At 38.2% G+C, this 15878-nt stretch overlaps 1 long non-coding RNA gene across 2 annotated transcripts in view; it reads right to left on the bottom strand.

Moving 5' to 3' along the window:
* The window catches only part of LOC117099338, a 91303-nt gene that overhangs the window by 29056 nt on the left and 46369 nt on the right, over window positions 1-15878 (bottom strand). For both annotated transcript variants that reach the window (XR_004443772.1, XR_004443771.1), the window contains exon 2: window positions 3670-3766. This is a non-coding gene — a long non-coding RNA (uncharacterized LOC117099338). The remainder of the gene's footprint in view (window positions 1-3669; window positions 3767-15878) is intronic.

Genomic DNA, 15878 nt, shown 5'->3' with positions numbered 1-15878 from the left:
GTGAGGAGACAGCCTACCTGACTTGTCTGCTGTGTGTTCTTTCTCCTCTCTTCAGCAGGATTGCATTTTGGTTTTAGGCAACATTGAGGTCTATGCAGGCAAAGGGCAGTGGAAAATATAACCCCACGCTTGTCAGTGGAACTGAGTATTTGCCACACTTCCAAGTGTGCTTAGTCTTAACTAACTTTGCTAAACATGAAATCATGAAGCTTTTCTTTTCCCTACTAAAACCCCCTGTTATGCCTGCTCCTCATCCCACTATTTCTCTTTTTCTCTCCCCCTATACTTGCTTAACCAAATTTATACTCTGCCTTTTTGTATACACCAAAATCTGGTGGCATTATAAAAGTATCACCCTTACCAGATATATTTGTAATGGGCACCAATGTTTCAAGTGAATAGCAAGGAATAGCAAGGGGAACAATCTGACTTCACCGGCAGATGAGAGACCATCATATTTTTGGGTGTACCATAATGTGAATGACCAAGGTCTGCCCTGGTAATACCACAAAGGCCTTCTCCACAAAATGTCTCTCTACCAAACATGACATGTCCACAGAGTCACAGAATGAAGGCAAGAGTTTGAGTCCATGAGCAAGGCCACCTTCTACAACTTAAAGGACGGGAGAAAATATTGAAATGGCAGAGTGATGGGGAAGGCAGATGTATAATTTCCAACTAGGAGGAAAATGGCATGAATAGAAGAAGTAGAAGAAGAAGGATCCATGGTTCTAAAATCCCCACCTGCTCCCAAGTGTCAGGAAGCTCTCAGAAAATTATCTGGTGATGGCCAGTGAGGAAGAGACTCTTTATCTTGGAGGTGGCATGGGACAGAAACCAGCTCTTGATGGGATTTTCAGTAATCAAGGCATCTGTGAATATCTGGCTTTTCTTTTTGGCACTGTGAGGTCTTGTACAAGTTACTTTACTTTCTGAGTTTCATCATCCAAAACATGGGCATAAAACCTAGTATTTCTGGTGTGTGAGAAGCAATATGATAGCATACATAAACAGTAGATGTATAATAATATCCAGATATATTAATTTTCTTCTCTTCTTTTTAAGCTTAAACCAATCCTATTTTCTCTACTGTATAATTGTGATATACTCAAATAGGATCCAACCATTTTACCCCTAAATTAGAGGAAAAATTAATTTATAGTTGTATTCCTCATGTTTATGTTTGCTATTTTCAAAGTTATATTTGTTTCTAACCAAACACAATAATTAAAAGGGAAAAAATTATGCTCTATGGGAAACAAAAAAATGATGTTCATGGTATTGTCACTGAATAAATCTTCTGCTAAGGGGCTTAATTTCTTAGTGGAGAGGAAAAAGAAAGATCCAGAAAGAAGGGAGGAAGCAAAGAAAAGCCGAGATTTTTACAAATCTGAGCATGTCATTTCATAAGTCAAAGTGAGGACAAGAATAAGTGCTATTATGGCAATTTTCAGTCTGTTTGCTATTTTGATTGCTGTGAATATGCTGGGGAATGGCATCTACTTTCTGAAATGGCATGTATTTATGTACTGATAAATAAAGCAGCAGGCAAATTTGGGAAGCCTCAAAATCAACAGGGTATTTCTCTCCAGAGTAAGGTCTGTGAAGCATTTGCAGCAGGAAATTTGGGGCCTTGTGCTAGCATCTTCATACCAAGGGCAGAGTGTGACCATCACCAGGTTACATCAACTGTGAATTTGTTTCCTATGACTGCTGTAACATATTATCCAAAATAAATATTTGGAATAAATCACCATTTAGCAGCTTAAAACGACACACATTTATTATCTTATGGCCCTGGAGGTTAGAAGTCCAAAACTGGCCAGCTAGGACAGCATTTCTTCCTTGTCTTTTTTCAACTTCTAGAGGCTGCCCGAATGTCTTGGCTCATGGTTCCACATCACTCTGACCCCCTACTTGTCATCACATGGCCTTCTCTTACTCTGATTACTCTGACCCTCCTGCCCCACTCTTATAAGGACCCTTGGGAGTACATGAGGCCCCCTCCCCATAATCTAGGATAATCTCGCTACCTCAAAAGCCTTAAATTAATCATGACTCCTAAATCCCCTTTACCATGTAAGGTAATATATCCAGAGGCTGCTGGGATTAGAACATACATTGTTAGGGGGCCATTATTCAGCCCACCTCAAGCTGTTTCCCCAAAGGCTCCTCACCATCAATGCTTCTGGTATAATGTGGTAACATGGAGCATGACACTGGGGTCAAGCTTCCTTGGCACAAATCCTGCCTCCAGAACTTAAAAAAAATTAAAAGAAAAAAATCAAACCCCATTAAAAAGTGGGCAAAGGATATGAACAGACACTTCTCAAAAGAAGACATACATGCAGCCAACAATCATATAAGCAAAAGCTCAATATCACTGATAATTAGAGAAATACAAATCAAAACCACAATGAGATACCATCTCACACCAGTCAGACTGGCTATTATTAAAAAGTCAAAAAAAAACAGATGCTGTCAAGGTTGTAGAGTAAAAGGAATACTTTCACATTGTTGGTGGGAGTGTAAATTAGTTCAACCATTGTGGAAGATAGTGTGGCAATTCCTCAAAGACCTAAAGACAGAACTACCATTTAACCTAGCAATGCCATTACTGGGTATATACCCAAAGAAATATAAATTATTCCATTATAAAGACACATGCACACATATGTTCATTGGTACACTATTCACAATAACAAATACATGAAATCAACCTAAATGCCCAACTACGATAGACTGGATAAAGAAAATATGGTAGTACATATACACCATGGAATACTATGCAGCCATAAAAAGTAAGATTATGTCCTTTGCAGGGACATGGATGGAGATGGAGGCTTTTATCCTTAGCAAACTAACACAGGAACAGAAAATGAAATACTGCATGTTCTCACTTATAAGTGGGAGCTAAATAATGAGAACACACAGACACATAGAGGGGAATAACACACACTGAAGTCTATCGGAGGATAAAGGGTGGGAGGAGGGAGAGAAGTAGGAAAAAAAACTAATGGATACTAGGCTTAATACCTGGGTGATGAAATAATCTGTACAACCAACCGCCATGACACACGTTTACCTATGTAGCAAGCTTGCACATCCTGCACGCGTACTCCTGAACTTAAAATAACAGTTAAAAAAAAATCCTGCCTCCAGCCATCACCAACTAGATGCCCTTCAGTAAATTCTTCATTATTTCTGAGGTTAATGGTTTTAACGTCTCAGACTGATGTTGAGTATTAAATTTTTAAAAAGCTTGAACAGGGTCTGGGTTTTTGTGCTCAATCAAGGTTAGCTATTATTAGTAGTATTAAACAAAGAAATAAACATGTGTAACTCACAAAATCAAGATCAGGGAAGCTATTTACTTATTTTTTTATTGCATAGTTCTTTGGGGATGCACTGAAAATTTATCAGGCCTCAGAAATCCACATTAGTTTTGTCAGCTACAAAATAATTATGTTTTCGCTGGAGCTTCTATAGAAGAAATTATTTTTCCGTCCATTCAATGGCTCTTTATTGAGGCAATGGAGTTTCTGAGCCTTCATACAACCTTCTGTTTTCATATAAAAGTTATTCATTTATTTTTTTTAACAACTTTATTGATTCTAGGGAGTTTTCTGAGAAAGACAGGCAAACCAACAAAATAGCTCTTATATTTACCTTAACGCTCAAAACAGCATTCAGCCATCCATTTATTTATCCACTCAGAAGACCTTTATAAAGCACCTCTTCTGTTCCAGGTCCTGTCTACAAAGATCTAAAAAGGAGGGAGAAGGGCAAAAAGAAACAGATTATTATGAATCCATGGGCTTATTATAAGTCAATATGAAGATAAAATGCCATTATAGATAAACTCAATAAGGCAAAGTTGGAAGAAATGCATTCCTTAGCCTAAGAGCTCTGTCTTGCAAAGGAGACAGATATACACACGTATGCAACTGTCCACAACAGGAGGCAATAGCTTCCACTTCAAATGGTCTCTGCTGTCCTGTCTACTTGCCACAAACTTGGCATGGGCCTCTAATACTCTGTGGTGAAACCTAAAGTATTTTGCCTTTCTTCTGTGACCCTTTCAGATGTCTAAGGTTAAGCGGAGGCAGGTTTCCAAGTTACCCAGATGGAACACTTCCTAGGAAAGCCCCCCAAGTTTCCACTGCAAAGGTGGAGACAGCATTTATCCTTCAATTGAGGAACTTTGGTGCTGAAATAATGCCGAGGGCACAGGTGTGAGAGCATGTAAAACAGAGTCTGGCAGCTGGAGATCATTAGTAAGCCCACGGCAGCTCTGTCAAGAGACAAGGTTAACACCCTGCTGATCAGATTAATCCTATCCCAGTCATGCAGTTTTGAATCCCTTGAAATGTGACTTGGCTCTTCTTTTCATCCTTTGATGTCATGGTTGACAAAACTGTAGCCATGGCCTCAGAGGTAGGTATGTTCCCTTCTTCTTGGTAGGCACTTTTGCTCTAGAGGTCCACATCAGCAGATGGGCCTGAAACACCATTTGAACCTCTGAGTAGAATCAGATTCATGGAAGATTAGGGCTCAAAGCGACCTGCCACTATTAACAGGGCTAGGTTTACGGGTCTGCTGGTCTTCAGCTCAGACACTTTCTCCTGTCCATATGATGCATCAGCAGTTAATTGGAAGCCCTAGAGTGATTCCAATGTGATGATTTTCAGTGATCTGCCATTTTGGACTATTCATATCAATATTTGCATTGAATGAAATAATGGAGGGATGACAAATAGGCTTTCTTTGGAAGGCATGAAAATACTCCCTAGCGATAATAAAATTGGTTCCTTTTTCTCTGATAGGTAGATTTGTGGCTATCTTCTGGACAGAGAGAATCTTTTCAAATCTGAAGGTGCATGGCCCAGAGCAGTGGTTCTCAAATTCTGGACCCCAAACCAGCAACGTCAGCAGCACCTAGGAATTTGTCAGAAATGCCAATTCTGGGGCCCATCCAGACTTTTACAACAGAAACTGGTGGTGGGGCCCAGTCATCTGTGTTTTAATGAACCTCCCGTGAGATTTTAATGCACACTCGAGGTTTAGAGTCACTGGCCTAGAAAAAGCAGTGCTTCAAAGATAGTACTGGACCTCATCTTGGAAATGGTCGATGATCATGTATATAGTTGCAATGTAACAATGCAAATGAATTTTTATTACTCTAAAATTTGAGCAATTTTTTCTCAAAAAGCAATTTACTCACAGAAAAAAATCAGAAGTGCGTGTGTGAAATGTAGTGTTTAGCAAAAACCTGACTAGATTCCCTTCATATGACAGGCTTGCAGCGCCACAAGCAGTGCTGGCAAGGACAGTGTGTGGCTTAGAACTTTAAAGGAAAAAAATGTAGTTTATTAATTTTGAAACTAATTAAGGTACAAAAATATAGTATCCCAAACTGTCTAAGACATAGGAAGAAAACAGCCCATAAACACCAGATTGGGGACAAAAGCTGTAAGAATACCAGATATCACATTTTCATACCACCCCGTCTCACTATGAAATCCCCCAGCAGGGTACTACAGAAAAATTGCCTGTCAACAGACTGAAATAAATAGTATGTGATCTCTGGTATAATTTCCTTGGAATTCAATTTATACTAAGTGCATAAAGAGCCAAGGATGGGGGTGGGAATTAGAACAGAGAATGGTCATATACATTAGAAAAATTAAATCCTGCAGCTTCCAAAAGGGAATCACCAGTGGTCTCATCCCTCATGGCAAAAGTACCTCTGGCTACAATTCCTACTGTGCAATTCAATCAAGTCATCAGGGGTAGAGATAGAGTGGCTGCCCCACGCATTGCAGACTCAGGCTTAAACTCAGGCCAATCACTAGGCTTTCTCTGCCTCAACCAATATTGCTTGGTTACCATTTGTTGCCAATGTGATCTGTCTAAGGAGGTGTTAAAAATCTCACCGCAAATTAGGATATGTTTGTTTCTCTCTTAATTTCTAGCAATGTGTTTGTGGCAGACACTGTGGGTTGTCTGTACTGCAGCCATTTCCCCTTTATTTCTTGTTAAGAAAATCTGATTTTGTTTGTGTTGTAAGGATAAATTGAAAGAATTTTAAGTGGATCAAAAGACTTATGAGGCACCTTCTATCGAAAACTATGTGTTGTTTGGAGCTTACTCTTCCTACATACCTACTTTGTGTTATTTGTGCCTTTCATCATTTTTGAGCTATTTTACAGTCCTGCCGAGATAGACATTAATTTTAGAAAACGGGTGAAAGACAAATATTTCTTGTTTATAAATATACAAATAAATTCTATTCAATTGAGGTTCAATTGACTTTCTTTCCCCACAGTTAAAAGAAGCTAATTTTCTACTGATTAAATAAATTCATTTCAGCAATCATCTTTTTTTCTTTCTTTTTTTTTTTTTCTACTCTGTTGCCCAGGCTAGAGTGCAGTGCTGTGATCTTGGCTCACTGCTACCTCTGCCTCCTGAGTTCAAGCAATTATTCTGCCTCAGCCTCCCAGATAGCTGGGATTGCAGGTGTGTGCCCACCACACCCGGGTAAGTTTTGTATTTTTAGTAGAGATGGGGTTTCAGTATGTTGGCCAGGCTGGTGTCGAACTTCTGACCTCAAGGTATCTGCCTGCCTTAGCCTCCCAAAGTGCTGGGATTACAGGCATGAGCCATGGTGCCTGGCCTCAGCAATCATCTTCTATATTTGTTTGTTCTTTGAATTAAAAAAAAAAAAATATATATATATATATATATAAATTTTTTTATTACACTTTAAGTTCTAGGGTACATGGGTACAATGTGCAGGTTTGATACATAGGTATACATGTGCCATGCTGGTTTGCTGCTCCCATCAACTCATCATTTACATTAGGTATTTCTCCTAATGCTATCCCTCCCCCAACCCCCAACCCCCCGACAGGCCCCAGTTTGTGATATTCCCCACCCTGTGTCCAAGTGATCTCATTGTTCAATTCTCACCTATGGGTGAGAATATGCAGTGTTTAGTTTTCTTTCCTTGTGATAGTTTGCTGAGAATGATGGTTTCCAGCTTCATCCATGTCCCTGCAAAGGACATGAACTCATCCTTGTTTGTGGCTGCATAGTATTCTATGGTGTATATGTGCCACATTTTCTTTATCCAGTCTATCATTGATGGGCACTTAGGTTGGTTCCAAGTCTTTGCTATTGTGAATAGTGGCATAATAAACATATGTGTGCATGTGTCTTCATGGTAGCACGATTTATAATCCTTTGGGTATATACCCAGTAATGGGATTGCTGGGTCAAATGGTAATTCTGGATCTAGATCTTTGAGCAATTGCCACACTGTCTTCCACAATGGTCGAGCTAATTTACACTCCCATCAACAGTTTAAAAGCATTCCTATTTCTCCACATCCTCTCCAGCATCTGTTGTTTCCTGACCTTTTAATGATCTCCATTCTAAATGATGTGAGATGGTATCTCATTGTGGTTTTGATTTGCATTTTTCTGATGACCAGTGATGATGAGCATTTTTTCAGGTGTCTGTTGGCTGCATAAATGTCTTCTTTTGAGAAGTGTCTGTTCATATCCTTTGTCCACTTTTTGATGGGGTTGCTTTTTTCTTGTAAATTTGTTTGAGTTTTTGGTGATTTTGGATAATAGCTTTTTGCCAGATGGGTAGATTGCAAAACTTTTCTCCCATTCTGTAGGTTGCCTATTCACTCTGATGGTAGTTTCTTTTGCTGTGCAGAAGCTCTTTAATTTAATTAGATCCCATATGTCTATTTTGGTTTTTGTTGCCACTGCTTTTGGTGTTTTAGTCATGAAGTCCTTGACCATGCTTATCTCCTGAATGGTATTGCCTAGGTTTTCTTCGAGGGTTTTTTATGGCTTTAGGTCTAACATTTAAGTCTTTAATCCATCTTGAATTAATTTTTGTAGGAGGTGTAAGGAAGGGATCCAGTTTCAGCTTTCTACATATGGCTACCCAGTTTTCCCAGCACCATTTGTTAAATAGGGAATCCTTTCCCCATTGCTTGCTTTTGTCAGATTTGTCAAAGATCAGATGATTGTAAATGTGTGGTGTTATTTCTGAGCCCTCTGTTCTGTTCCATTGGTCTATATCTCTGTTTTGGTACCAGTACCATGCTATTTTGATTACTGTAATCTTGTAGTATAGTTTGAAATCAGGTAGCGTGATGCCTCCAGATTTGTTCTTTTTGCTTAGGATTGTATTGGCTATATGGGCTCTTTTTTGGTTCCATATGAAATTTAAACTAGTTTTTCCTAGTGCTGTGAAGAAAGTCATGGTAGCACAATGGGAATAGCATTGAATTTATAAATTATGCCAGTGTACCCCCTTCTGGCAATCTTGAGATTGGTGCTATATGAATAAGCCCAAACTAGACCACTGGAGACGAGGTATATTCATCCCCATCACCTTAACAACCAATACCAACAAACAGCCAGCACAAATCACAAGACATATGGCCATTGTAGATCAATTAGTCCCCAGTTAACCCTTAGCTGCACACAGTCACATCCATGAGTTCAAGTGAAGCCAGCAGAAAAACTGTCTCACTGAACTCAACTCCAAATTGTCAGCTCTTAGAACCATGAGCTATTAAATTATCTTTAATCCCCTACACTATGGTCAACAAAGACTAATTGATAAACTGGAATGTATAATATCCGTGTCCCAATTTTACAGGCAAGCAAAACTATGAGAAAAAATGCCCAGGGTTATACAACTAACAAGGGTTGGATTTATGATTAAAACCCAAATCTGACTTCAAAGCCCATGTCTTTGACAGCAATCTCAAACAATATATTCTGAGCAAACCACTAATTGCAAAGAACCAGAAATATACCCCTAAAACCTTCCTACTTTTCTGAATGACATACTGTGAATTTCTCAACCTTGATCTCTTTAACCCTGTGGTAAGTATAACTATCACTAGCTTGTACTATTAGTAAAACAGTAAAGAACAAAAAATGTTTTGTGGGTTTATGATTCACTGTGAAATGTAGCATTTCCTGTTGTTGTTGTTTACTTTTTGTCCTGAATTTACATTTTTAGGCTCATCGGTTTGGCCCAGTTTCTAATAAAGTAGGATCCTGTGAAAATTTTCATATTCTCTATGACTTTGTGGCTTCATGATGTCTTTCCGTATACCTGTGTGTTTGCCTATGATGGGTGTTTCTTCCATATCCCTAGTATCTACCTCCTCATATAAAGACAGTCATTCTGATTCAGTGCCAGTCCTGCACTCTCCCATCAGTTACTGCCTCTCCTTTGTGTTTTATGGCATTTGGCACATACCTCTATTATAGTGCCTACAATATTTGCTCTCACAACTGTCTTTTCCACTAAACATATTCTGTATTGAATCCTCAACACCTAGGATAGTATCTGGCATGTAGTAGGGGCTAAATAAACTTTGTTAAATAAATTAATCAATCAATCAAAAAGAAAACTGTTCTCAACCCACTTCTTTAGTTGTATCTCAAATAAGTCCTCATCTCCCATCCTCTATTTCAATTAAATTGAATTACTTCTCCATATAGACCTCCCTACATGTTGAAGAGACAGGCTGGATACTCATTCATCAAGCCCATTTTCTCTTCTTCCTGGGTACACACATTTCTCTTCCCACTAGACTACATTTTCCAGCATCTCTTGCACTTGGGTGTGGACATGTGCTTAAGTTTTGGTTAACAGAATATAAGCAGAAGTGATTTGTACACCTTCCAGGCCTGGTCCACAGACATTTCCCAAACTGTTTTTTTCCGTACTCTTTCTCCTCTTACCAGCTTAATGTAGGTGAGCACAGTGGCCTTGGAAGTATTAAAGATGAGGAAGCCAAAAGATGGTCCTTCAATCACCACTTGTCAGATAGTCAGAATTAAACAAAAATGTTCATTTTGGACTTATGGGAACAAGAATTAAACTCCTATTCTGTTAAATCACTGAGATTTGGGGATTTATCTGTTATACCAGAAAACTTTATCTCAACTCATATACTGATGCTGTATCTTTGGTTTTCTGTAGCTCCACTATACCGTATGTTCTTGTCTCTAATATGTGCTTGTCCAGTTGCACCCACCCTTTGAGATACAACTTTAGCCATTATGCCTTCCATGGTCCTTCCAATGGACACCGGTCTTCCTCTGAAATACTCTAATGTTTTATCTTCATATCTCTTAGACATGTGCCGTGTTCTACTTGTATCACTGATATTTAAGTTATATTTCTAAACATAAAATGCTAACATTCAAATAACCCTGTGATATGAATCTTGTCTTACTCATCTCTATTTTCCCCACAGCACTCAACATGCAGCCTTATGCCGAGCAGACAGGTAAGACATTTTTTCAAATCTGTATTTGTGCTCTGGACACATCATAATGTTTTAGACATAAATACATTTACCCATCTTTTGAGGCAAGTATATTAATTTGTTTTTGTTTTATTTTCTTTTTATTCTGCCCTCTTTTTCTTGGTTTTTCTTCTTCTTAGGCATTTTTCCTTGCCATTTCTCTAAACTATTTCCAGTGCCATTAGATCTCTCTTGAGGACCCGTGATCAGAATGACATGGAGCCCAATATTCCAGATGTGGCTCTTCCATTAATATATTGGGCAGCATTAACCACTGGGGTTTTGGTGAGTCTTTATGGGAGATAACAGTGATTACATCTTTCTTCCCTAAACCCAAAAATGTGTCTGTCATTTAAAAAAAAAACAAATCATCTATTTTCAGTTGATGAAGTATAAATTAAGAGTTTTTTAGAATAGAACCCATTCTGAGGGTTGGCTTCATCTACTTCTTTCGGACCACAGAGTCCTAATGGGAGTCATTTGAGGTTGGAAAAGCTAAACGTAATAGGTCCTGGATTTCCTGAATTACACTGAAGACTATAACATTTAGAAACAGAACTCTGAGCATTAAATCCTCTGAGAAGGAGGAAGATTTAAATTCCTCTAGAGCACTTAATGTTTTCTTTTTGCCTTTTTAATCCCTTAAATGGAAATGAATTTAGAATAGTCTGTGCCCAGTGGAAACTGGGTTTTGGTTTTTAACATCTATACATCTAAGCCTTGCAAAGGTGAGTTCTAGATATTAAAAAATTTTAGATCATGATAAAAAAATGAGAAGGAATGAACTCTTTATTCCTATACAACACAAAAATCTTAGAGACACTTCTAATTTTCCTGTAAAACCTACAGTGATTTTTTTTTTTCTCATTTATGTGCTCTTCTCTCTTCCAAGCCCCTAGTAACACCCTACCAGGGACTGGGACAGGGATGTCATGGGGTGGGAAACATAAACACCTGAGGACTGTCAATAGAACCATAAGAAACACTGCAATGCTGCAGTCAGACATGGTAAAAGGTAGGTGGCAATAAGGTTAAATGCTGATAAAGAAATCAGCAAGTGTCAAGCAGAAAATGCATGGTGAAACTATCTGATAAATGGAAAACAAATGCTGAATAGTAATTAGAAAATAGTTCCATGATTATGGTAGAAAAGTCTGAAAGCCTTCAGCTTAACCACATGCAGCTGAGAAAGGAAAAGCAAGGCTGTGAGTATTGCTGGAGGAATATATTATCTATCAAAGTGAGGGCAATCTCTGAAGATTTTTTCAGGGAAAACCAAGTTCAGAAATTTTATCCTCTTTTTCTCTTTCCTGCTTTGTTTCTCTAACCACCGTGCTTTATTTAATAGCAATCAGTCCAAAGCACTTCTGTGATGAAGAATGCACTGTAGTAAAAGCACTCTCATCAGGCCCGATTATGCTTCCACCTCTGCTACTTAATTACCAGGTCTATGACCTTAGCCAATATTCTCATCTCTCTGTACCTCAGCTTTCCAAGGGGTTAGGTTGGCTGATCTCTAGAGTCCTTTCTGGTTCTCAAGTTCTCTGATTGTTTGATTCTTGACCTCAAAGTCTTTTTTCCACCCTAATTTACATTCTTTAGTATCTGTCTATCACAGGAACAGCCCAGATAGATTTCTAATATCTGCCAGCCCCCAGAATTTATCACCTGATAGAGGAAGCTTGCTTAGGAGTCAGGAATTAATGAAGACCTATGATTTTAAGTGGCCAAAATTGAGATGAGCTGTTATAAGATTTTTAGATAGTCAGCCCCATGGTGAGTTGAAGCCTCAGAGCACCTTAGGGTTGGCTAGGCACTGAAAATTCAAGAAAGTCAATACTTCTTTGTGAGACTGAACTGATGAATTATTTATTATTTGCAGTAGGCATATATTGGAACCAACTCAATTTGGTGTTTATATTTGTAAGAAAAGCACATTTGGGGTAAGGGTGGCACCAGATGACATTGGCTGCCAATCTTTCTAGAGCAGGTTTTTACCAGATAGAATTTTCCTGGTTCATTTACTATGGTCCACAGTAAAACCTGCATTGTAGGCTCAAAAATGTTATTTGGCAAAAAATCTTTAATATATCTAAGTTCACATATGAATATTAACTAGTTCCCAGTGATTACTGTGTAGACCTGGATGTCAATTTTATTAAGTTATAGGAATTTATATATTCTGGCCATGCAGGTAGCATGACTGGTACATTATTTTCCAGCAAATTACTAGTTGGGACTCATTTGGAGCAAAGAATCATAATAGAGGAGTAAATGCAAGAAGAGTTCATCAACTAAAAGAAACTTTAGAAACTCTTTTCTGGCATAGGAATAAGCCCAGTCAATGGGAATATGACAAATCCTCCTTGGTACTTATAGACTTAATAGTTCTGGTCTTGATTATTTATGACTGACCCCAAGGACTTATAAATGACTGGAGGCATGGTGAACACAGACACAGAAGCAAGGCACTGTTTTTCCAAACATAATATGTGCACCACTTGTGGTATGCAGAATGCTTGTAAAACATAAAAATCCATGTGTACGTAAGTGACCCAATTTAAGATTTAAATCACCCCTGCATTTAAATTATAAATACAATCTTTCAGCTTATATAAAACAAAAGGATTGAAAGCAAAATATGTATGAAGGATAAAGGAGGGAAGAAGTTGAGGGTTACATTTGAAAGGGTTAATGTGGAAAGGGGTCGGCCCTAGGAGCAGAAAAGGAGATTTTTGGAACAAAGCTTACAAATTACCTGAGGGTTTTGTTAAAATGCACTTTCTGATTCAGCACATGTAGGGTGGGCTGAGGGTTTGTATTTCTAACAAGCTTCCAGATAATATTGAACTGATCCAAATGCCATGCCTTGGCTAGCAAGGAAAATTCTAGAATCTTTCACTCCACCAAAGTGGAAATGGCCTCCAGGTGAACTGGAGATAGAAACTTCTATGATATTTAATTTTATAGTTACATTCTATTGATCTAAGTGACATAGGCATACGTATAGTAACAATATTATTTCCATCTAACTCCATTTTATTTTTAAAAAGTGAGTTGTTTTCAAGATAAATATTAAGTAAGTATGACAGGTGTACTTTAAATTTCACAAACTATAACATAAGTTTGCAACTGACTTATGGAAAAGTGCTGACATGAAGAATGAACGTACACTCAGTATCCCATTATTCAAACCATGTGGTTTCTCACTTTAATACTTTAATACAAGACCTTATTTAAACTTTACAACAGCTAATGAAGCTGACACTTTTAATCTGTTTTACAGACGAGGAAATTGGTTTATACCCATTATCTCATTATTCAGATCACGTGGTCTTGTTCTCATTTTAATACAGGATTTCATTTAAACTTTACAACAGCTTTATGAAGTTGATAGTTTTAATCTCTATTAGAGATGAAAAATTGGCAGAATTCTACGATATTTGGGGATTATTGAAGGTCTCAGGATATTGTCTCTTATACTTGACATTTACTCTCTGAGGTACCCCTGCCCTTCTTCCTAGGCACTGCTGTCTTTGAGCACTCCCTTCCCTGCACACTTATGGTTAAACAAGCCCCTTTGCTTTGACTCATTCATTATTCAGAGGTATTAACACCATCAATAAGAATACTTTCTCCATCATGGAAATCACCCCACAGCTTCAAAGTGATGTCTGACATCTTTGTCCTTATTCATTGTGTTGACTTTATTATTGAACTCTCAAGGCATATTCTTAGTTTCAATTTCTTGTGGGGCAACTCACCGTGACTTCCATGTACAGGATATTTTGATTCCAAGTAAATCAGTTGCTTCTCTAAAGCAAAGTAGTGATGGCAGAACTCCAAGCAAACTTTTGCACTTGCAGTTCTCTCAGTGGATAATAATAACCTATCACAATGATATCCATTATAATGAACATTTTGTGCTTTCCCTTTGTAATAAGACCTTGTTACTAGCTAAGGCTCTGTATGCAATAAGAGGAGATTGACTCCTAAGAATTGAAGTCATCAATAAGTTTGAGCTTATGGTCTTAGAAACCTTCGGGTGACTTAGTTTAATTGGGAAAGACATGCAGCTAACATAAATCCAAACAGACTTACTGAGAGGAAAGTCATTAAAATAACCCAAGTACTTAGATACATAACCAAAAGAATCTGGGGACAAATAATTCTGCACTAAAGGGTAATAAACATTTGAGAGAACTTATAAAAACAGAGATGGCAGAAACAACTTGTCCAAAAGACAGGACTGGCAAGTCAGCTTATTAGAGGGAAAAAAAATAAAGAAATCACTGCAAAATAGAAAGATTGAACTAAAGATAAAGATAAAAGTGGTCATTTTCTTTATCTCATGAGTCTTTATTAATCTTTTTTGTTCAGTGTATAGAATCTGCACTATAGCTGACTTTCAGATTACATTACTGAGAGTAATAAGGCAGCATATAGCTCTCTGAGTGAGTCTATTTACTCACTGGGCTTATCAGTAAAAGTGAATGATACGGTAGCAACAATAAGGTAGCAGTAATGGAAAGGATACTTAACCAGATGACCAGAGAACTAGATTCTAACGCCAATTTTGCCATTAGTTAATTGTACTGAAATGGGCAAGTCATATGCTAGCTGAGGATCTTGGTTTCCTCACTGATAAAACCATGATATTAAACCAAATAATCCTAAGAATTATTTCAGCTTGATATGGTTTGGCTGTCACACCACCCAATCTCATCTTGAATTGTAGCTCCCATAATTCCCACGTGTTGTGGCAGGGAGCTGGTGGGAGATAATTGAATCATGGGGATGGTTTCCCCCATACTGTCCTCATGGTAGTGAATAAGTCTCACAAGATCTTATGGTTTTATAAGGGGAAATGCCTTTCACTTGTTTCTCATTCTTTCTTGTCTGCTGCCATGTAACACATGCCTTTCACCTTCCATCATGATTGTGAGGCCTCCCCAGTCATATGGAACTGTGAGTCCATTAAACCTCTTTTCTTTTATAAACTACCCAGTCTCTCGAGTATGTCTTCATCAGCAGCAAGGAAACGGACAAATACACAGTTCTACCCTTACCTGCTTCAGGACTGGAGCTAGACCAGACGCTCTCTTGCGGTCTCTTCCAACAAAGGAGCTCTGATTTTTAATTACACAGAGACATAAACATTGCAAAAGTATATCCATCCTTATAAATATGTTTTGTGCTTACTATGCTTTGGATAATAGCTATTGGTAATCAAGGAATCAGTTGTTTTAGCCCTGACTATATCGGTGGTTCCTTCAGTTTCTAATGTGAGGTTGACTTTTCTTCAGGTTACTATTATGAACACATTCATTCATTCTCATTCTCATTCTCTCTCTCTCTCTCTCTCTCCTCTCTCTCTCTCTCTCTCTCTCTCTCTCTCTCTCACTGAGTCTAAAATTTCCTTGGGGTAGGTCATACCTATTTACCACGGTTAACTTTGGAAGAAAGGTATTAAAGAGACAGACCAGCTGCCCTCGAACAGAATCACCCCCTTGGGGTACAA

Source organism: Trachypithecus francoisi, unplaced genomic scaffold, assembly GCF_009764315.1.
Source record: "Trachypithecus francoisi isolate TF-2019V2 unplaced genomic scaffold, Tfra_2.0 Lachesis_group16, whole genome shotgun sequence".
NCBI lineage: Eukaryota > Metazoa > Chordata > Mammalia > Primates > Cercopithecidae > Trachypithecus > Trachypithecus francoisi.
This window is presented reverse-complemented; position numbering and strand designations above follow the sequence as displayed.